Source organism: Oryctolagus cuniculus, chromosome X, assembly GCF_051225735.1.
Source record: "Oryctolagus cuniculus isolate XC-2025 breed Fujian yellow rabbit chromosome X, ASM5122573v1, whole genome shotgun sequence".
Classification (NCBI taxonomy): domain Eukaryota; kingdom Metazoa; phylum Chordata; class Mammalia; order Lagomorpha; family Leporidae; genus Oryctolagus; species Oryctolagus cuniculus.
In genome coordinates, this window is record NC_142888.1 from 81,572,992 (window position 1) to 81,579,986 (window position 6,995).

Genomic DNA, 6,995 nt, shown 5'->3' on the forward strand with positions numbered 1-6,995 from the left:
GGCAAAAGATCTCTGTGAGTGAGATCCCAGTGGAAAGAACAGGTCATCAAAGAAGGAGGTACCTTTCTCTGAAGGGAGGAGAGAACCTCCACTTTGACTATGACCTTGTCTAAACAAGATAAGAGTCGGAGAACTCAGAGGGCTTCCATAGCCTTGGAAACTCATGACTGGAGCATAGGGAGATTACTGATGCCATAGACAGGAGTGCCAATTGGTAAAGTCAACAACAGGAGTCACTGTGCACTTACTCCTCATGTAGGATCTCTGTCCTTAATGTGCTGTACATGGAGATTTAATGCTATAACGAGTACTCAAACAGTATATTTCACTTTGTGTTTCTATGGGGGTGCAAACTGTTGAAATCCTTACTTAATGCATACTAAACTGATCCTCTGTAAAAAAAAAAAAAGAAATTATCAATTCCCAACTTGACTCCCACTGGGATTAAACATGACAATAGGTCTGCTCTGATTTCATCATCATTTAAAAAAATCATCTATTATTTTTCACTTTATGTTTCTGTGTGGGAGCAAACTGTTGAAATCCATACTTAATGTATACTAAGCTGATCTTCTGTATATTAAGATAATCGAAAATGAATCTTGATGTGAATGGAAGGGGAGAGGGAGTGGGAAAGGGGAGGGTTGTGGGTGGGAGGGACGGTATGGGGGGGAAGCCATTGTAATCCATAAGTCGTACTTTGGAAATTTATATTCATTAAATAAAAGTTTAAAAAAAAAGAGATTTGTGTTTGATAAATGGAGGGTTTCTTTTTTACCAGAGTGCAAAGAATCAACCTTCAAAGTTCCAATCTGGATTAGGTCTTTACTAACACTTAAAATATACCATCCCCAAGGAATTCTAAGATTCAGGATTCTGCACACCTGCAGTCTTTAAACTGGAGCTCTGGGAGATGGGCTCAGGCCCAGGGACCCATTTGGCTGATGCTATGTTCTGAAATCACCCAGCAGAGCTTCTAAGTATTGACTCTCATGCCAACTCAAGGACTTGATTCTGAAAAGTTAATAGGAATCCAGGCAGTCCATTGCAACACCGTGAGTTATTGCTGTTGTTCATCTAGGGAATTGTTACTGTGAGTTACAGATCTCTGTGCTGCAGACAAAACCATGGAGCCCAAAGGGAGTGTTGATCTTTGAGCAGAGAAAAATATCAGAGAATAAGAATCTGAGGGTAAATCTCCTAGATGTACCATCAAGAGCCAATGAGAAAGTCATCCTTGCTTTGGAAATATTTCTGGTTTCATTTAATGAATGCCTGACATCTCTTTAAGATGGAAAAGGGCACTCTAAAAGTCCACACGCAGAGTGACGGTATTACTCATACATTCAGAGGGGAATGTGCAGGAAGAGGGCTCCAATGGGTAGCTATCTGGGTGAAGGGGATATTCATGTTGGATCTCCCCCTTTCCAACTTTGACCCCAAAACAGTATTTTCAGAATGCAGGTGCACACATTGCTATGTATGGGTGCTCCTGTTTCAGTGCACATGAGCACAGTTTCATTATATTTAAAAACTGGTAATATTAACAATTGCAGAGATTTCAAGAATGCCAAATACCAGATACAGATGCTATCTCACTCCGTCCTTCCAAACACATTCTTATTCCTGTTGCCATAAAACTGAGACTTGAGGCTGGCATTGTGGTGCAGCAACTTAAGCTGCCACCTGCAATGCTGGCATTCCCTATTGGAGTGCTGGTTTGAGTCCTGACTGCTCTGTCTCTGATTTAACTTCTTTCTACAGTGCCTGGGAAGGCAGCAGGGTATGGCCCAAATACTTGGGCCTTGCCAAGTAGGAGATAGAGTTCCTGGCTCCCAGATTTGTCCTGGTCCAGCTCTGACCATCCCAGCTCTGACCATCAGGGTCATCTAGGGAGTAAACTAGCCGATGGAGAACTCTCTCTCTCGCCCTCTCTCTCTCCTCCCCCCACCCCGTGTGTGTGTGTGTGTGTGTGTGTAACTCTTTCAAATTAACAAGTAAATCTTTTTTTAAAAAGTGGTTTGACCACATATCTTTGTAAAAAAAAAAAAAAAAAAAACAAAGATTGAGTGATGGAGAGTACCCTGGGCTTCCTACCTACATCTACAACATTGCCAAATGAGATCACAGAAACAGTCACTGAGATTGTCTTCTGTGGGTTTAAATTGTTAATTTGTTAAAGACATTCATTCTAAGAATATACTTTCAGGGTTCATATATGTAGTTCACTACTAGAGAAGTTCCTCTGGATGTGTAGAGCACCAGAAGCCATGAGGAGGAGGCACAGCATCCTCCTCTGAGCATAAAGCCGGCTCTGTGTTACCTCATTGGCCACCATCTGCAATTGATGATGGGTCTTCTCTTCCTCCAAGAGCAAGAGGGGGAGGATGCAGTCTGAGTGGTAACAACAACAACGACAACAACATAAACAGGTATTCGTTCAACAGTTTATACTTTGTGTGACGTCTTTCTTTTCTATATTCTTTATTATAGCAAGGAACTTAGTAAAATGGAACTGAATTTAGCCTTTGTGGCGCTTTGAGAGGTCTGATCTTTACTGCTTCAGATTAGCCACCCACTATCAAGCCAATAAATAATCTCTCTTAAAGTACCCATCTGATCTTGGCATTGGCTTATTTAAACTCCTTCAGTAGCTTCTGTCTTCATTCTTGTGAAGGTCCCACTCTTTAGCACTATCTTTACTAATCTGACCTCTACATGACCTGATAGCCTCTCCTGCCACCCTACTTCATATGTCCTCTGAGAGCGTTGCCAAATTTCTGAGTGTCTGTTCCCTAAACGTGTCCTGCTCTTTAATAACTAATAATTCTTGTCACTCTGGAATCACTCTTTCCACTTTTCCACTGGATAACTGTCATTTCTTTTCTAGAATAGCTGTTTAACATGCCAGAAATAGGGTTTGGAAGGTGATGAGGAATTAAACTAAAAGACAACAGTCCTTGTCTAAACAAGATAAGAGTCGGAGAACTCAAGGAGCTTCCATAGCCTTGGAAACTCATGACTGGTGCATAGGGAGATTACTGATGCCATAAACAGGAGTGTCAATTGGTAAAGTCAACAACAGGAGTCACTGTGCACTTACTCCTCATGTAGGATCTCTGTCCTTAATGTGCTGTACACTGAGACTTAATGCTATAACGAGTACTCAAACAGTATATTTCACTTTGTGTTTCTATGGGGGTGCAAACTGTTGAAATCTTTACTTAATGTATACTAAACTGATCTTCTGTAAAAAAAAAAAAAAGAAGAAATTATCAATTCCCAACTTGACTCTCACTGGGATTAAACATGACAATAGGTCTGATCTGATTTCATCATCATTTAAAAAATCATCTATAATTTTTCACTTTATGTTTGTGTGGGAGCAAACTGTTGAAATCTTTATTTAATGTATGCTAAACTGATCTTCTGTATATAAAGAGAATCGAAAATGAATCCTCATGTGAATGGAAGGGGAGAGGGAGTGGGAAAGGGGAGGGATGCGGGTGGGAGGGACGTTATGGGGGGAAGCCATTGTAATCCATAAGCCGTACTTTGGAAATTTATATTCATTAAATAAAAGTTAAAAAAAAAGACAACAGCATAAGGTTTAACTACATATAATCAAAATTATCCTTGAAAAATGCCAATCAAAGCCACAATGGGATTTCACCTTATCCCACTTAAAATAGCTATTATCAAAAAGACATAAAATAAAAAACGTTGGAGAGAATGTGGAGAAAATGAAACCCTAATAGGTTGTTGTTGAGAATGGAACTTTGTATAGACATTATGTAGAAAAATATGAAAGTGCCTCAGACAACTGAAAACAGATGTATCATATGACACAGCTATCTGGCTTCTGAGTATATATCCAAAGGAAATTAAATCACCATTTGAAAGAAACACATATACTATCAGGTTTATTACAGCACTATTCACAAAACCAAGAAATGGAATCAACCCAGGGGTCTAGCAATTGAGGAATGGATAAAGAAAATATGGTACGGGCTGGCGCCGCGGTTCAATAGGCTAATCCTCCACCTTGTGGCGCCGGCACACCGGGTTCTAGTCCCGGTCGGGGCGCCGGATTCTGTCCCGGTTGCCCCTCTTCCAGGCCAGCCCTCTGCTATGTCCCGGGAGTGCAGTGGAGGATGGCCCAAGTGCTTGGGCTCTGCACCCCATGGGAGACCAGGAGAAGCACCTGGCTCCTGGCTCCTGGCTCCTGCCTTCCGATAGGCGCGGTGCGCGGGCCGCAGTGTGCCGGCCGCGGCGGCCATTGGAGGGTGAACCAACGACAAAGGAAGACCTTTCTCTCTCTCTCTCTCTCTCACTGTCCACTCTGCCTGTAAAAAAAAAAAAAAAAAAAAAAAAGACAAATATCACATGTTCTCTCTTATCTGTGGAAGCTAAAAAAGATAGTTGATTTGAATGTACAATAGTGATTACTAGAGGTTGATAAAGGTAGCTCAGAGGGAAGATAGAAGATTAGATAACATGTACCAAAACAAAGTCAGGTAGAAGTTTTAAATTCTAGTGTTCCACGTAAATGTGGAGTGACTATAGTTCACAATAGCACATTATATGTTTTATGGATAACTAGAATACAGGAGCTCAAGGGCTCCAAACATTAAGAAATGATATAGAAATGGAAATGCTAAATACTGATTTGATCAGTCCATACTATATACATGTGTTGAAATATTGCATTGTAGCCATAGAAATGTATATGCTTTACATGTTTACCCAAAATTAAAAAAAAAACTTGAAAGTGTATTACACTATTCCAAAGTACATGTTATATGATTTTGACAGCCTTGTACATAAATGTGCACATGAAAAATACATATCAGTAAGCACACAGATCACATTCAGAGCACTGCAATGAGATACTAAAACTATGAAAGTATGGAACTGATATTCCATGAGTGAATCACATATGCATTTATGCCTTCTCATGCTCATATAACTCTGAGATTCACTGAGTCTTCATGGTATCTACAATTAAAATAATTTCTAAATTTTTATTAAAGTTCTCTCTCTCTCTTTCTCTCTCCCTCTCTCTCACTTTCTCACAGAGGCATCCCTATAACGCTGCCTTTCCTACAATCAAAAACCAGCACCTATCAGATCTTGTCATAATTATTTAATAATCTGTCCTCTCAAGTAGACTGTGAGGTTCTTCTGAATATGGCCCATATCATCTTAATTACTCTACACACTTTTCTCTTGGAAAAGATAGGACCAGAGCTTCTCAAACCATATTCCGTGAGTCAGCATTAGAATTACCTAGGGCAACTCTTGAAGTGTAAATTCATGAAAAACAAATAAGAATTACAGTCTGATTTTTATTTAAGTTCTGCCTTAGCACTTCTTGGGTTGGATCCAGGAATCACTATTTTGAAGGCACTTCCCAGGTGATGTTATACAAATGTAAACATGGCCTCTTCTAATGCCTTCTCTGTCCACTACTTGTACCATAGAGATTTGACCTCTTCTCTTGCTATAAGATAATATATATAGAGGCATCAGAACTGAGATGCAGAGAAGTGTTGTAGGCACTGAGATGGGATAGCTGGTAAGGAGTTGGAGGGATGACTTGAATTTTGCAGAGGTTTTGCAAACAAATCTGTACACTTGAATTGACATTGCTACAAAAGTCATAAATTGGAGGTAGTAGACATTATAGTTGACTGGTTAACTCCCCAGGACCCAGTCAATCCCTCTCCTATCAAAATGTAGCACAGCAAGCTGGAAAATTGATCTCAGCTGAACGAATGATCCTGACTGATCAAAAGCTCAATCTACTGTTGCTGTGGATTTGTTCTGAGATGAGGAGCGTGGTGGGGACAAGAGGCGCGGAGTCACCACACAGACCCCAGGAATCGGGTGAAAGCGGGCCAGAGGTGAGCAGCCCACAGACTTGTTCATTTCAGTTGGTACAACAGCTTATATAGCCAAGGCAGCCAATCCAGTCAAGGGGCAGTCTATGCCCTAACCAATCACAGCCTCTTGCCAGACAGTATATGGAGCCATCCAATCACAGCCTGTTGCCAGGCAGGCTCCGTTTGCCATGTGGTTTCCAAAGCCATACAATCACAGCCTGCTGCCAGGCAGGCTCTGTTGTCAGGTGGGTTTCAAAGCCATTCCTGAGTAACTGACGCTCACTTGCCATGGGCCACCTTGGCATGGCCTTTTCATCCCACCACAATCTACCTCTTTTGTCAGCTGTTGTTCAGATACTCAGCCTGCCAGAAACTCAAGGAAATGAGAAGTTTTAGGGAAACTGGGCTTACTTCTGAGAGATAAGCTCTTCTGGTTGTGAGCAAGAAAACATGTGACTCTGATTGCTGTTAACAACTCTCTTGTGACCATGAGAAGAATTTAGCCTTACATAACACCTGATATTCTAGATACAGACTACAGTGATAGAAAGAATCTGGTATCTTGAACACATTTTATTGTAGTAAAATACATATAACATAAAATTTACCACCTAAACCATTTTTTTTTGACAGGCAGAGTGGAACAGTGAGAGAGAGAGAGAGAGAAAGTTCTTCCTTTTTGCCGTTGGCTCACCCTCCAATGGCCGCCGCGGCTGGCGCGCTATGGCCGGCGCATCATGCTGATCCGAAGCCAGGAGCCAGGTGTTTCTCCTGGTCTCCCATGTGGGTGCAGGGCCCAAGGACCTGGGCCATCCTCCACTGCACTCCCTGGCCACAGCAGAGAGCTGGCCTGGAAGAGGGGCAACCGGGACAGAATCCAGCGCCCCGACCGGGACTAGAACCCGGTGTGCCGGCGCCGCAAGGCGGAGGATTAGCCTAGTGAACCGCGGCGCCAGCCCCACCTAAACCATTTTAAATATACACTTTAAAAGTATTAAGAACATTCATGCTGTCATACAACCATCACCACCAGCCATATTCAGAAATTTTTCCTCTTCCTCAACTGAAACTCTGTTCCCATTAAGCAATAGCTCCTTTATTTTCCATCCC

General features: G+C 41.7%; 1 non-coding gene across 1 annotated transcript; it reads left to right on the forward strand.

The window, feature by feature from the left end:
- Window positions 1–2,193: 2,193 nt before the first annotated feature.
- Window positions 2,194–2,403, forward strand: LOC127485096 (small nucleolar RNA U3). Its single transcript, XR_007912274.1, has one exon. It is a non-coding gene; the product is annotated as a small nucleolar RNA U3 (small nucleolar RNA).
- Window positions 2,404–6,995: the final 4,592 nt, after the last annotated feature.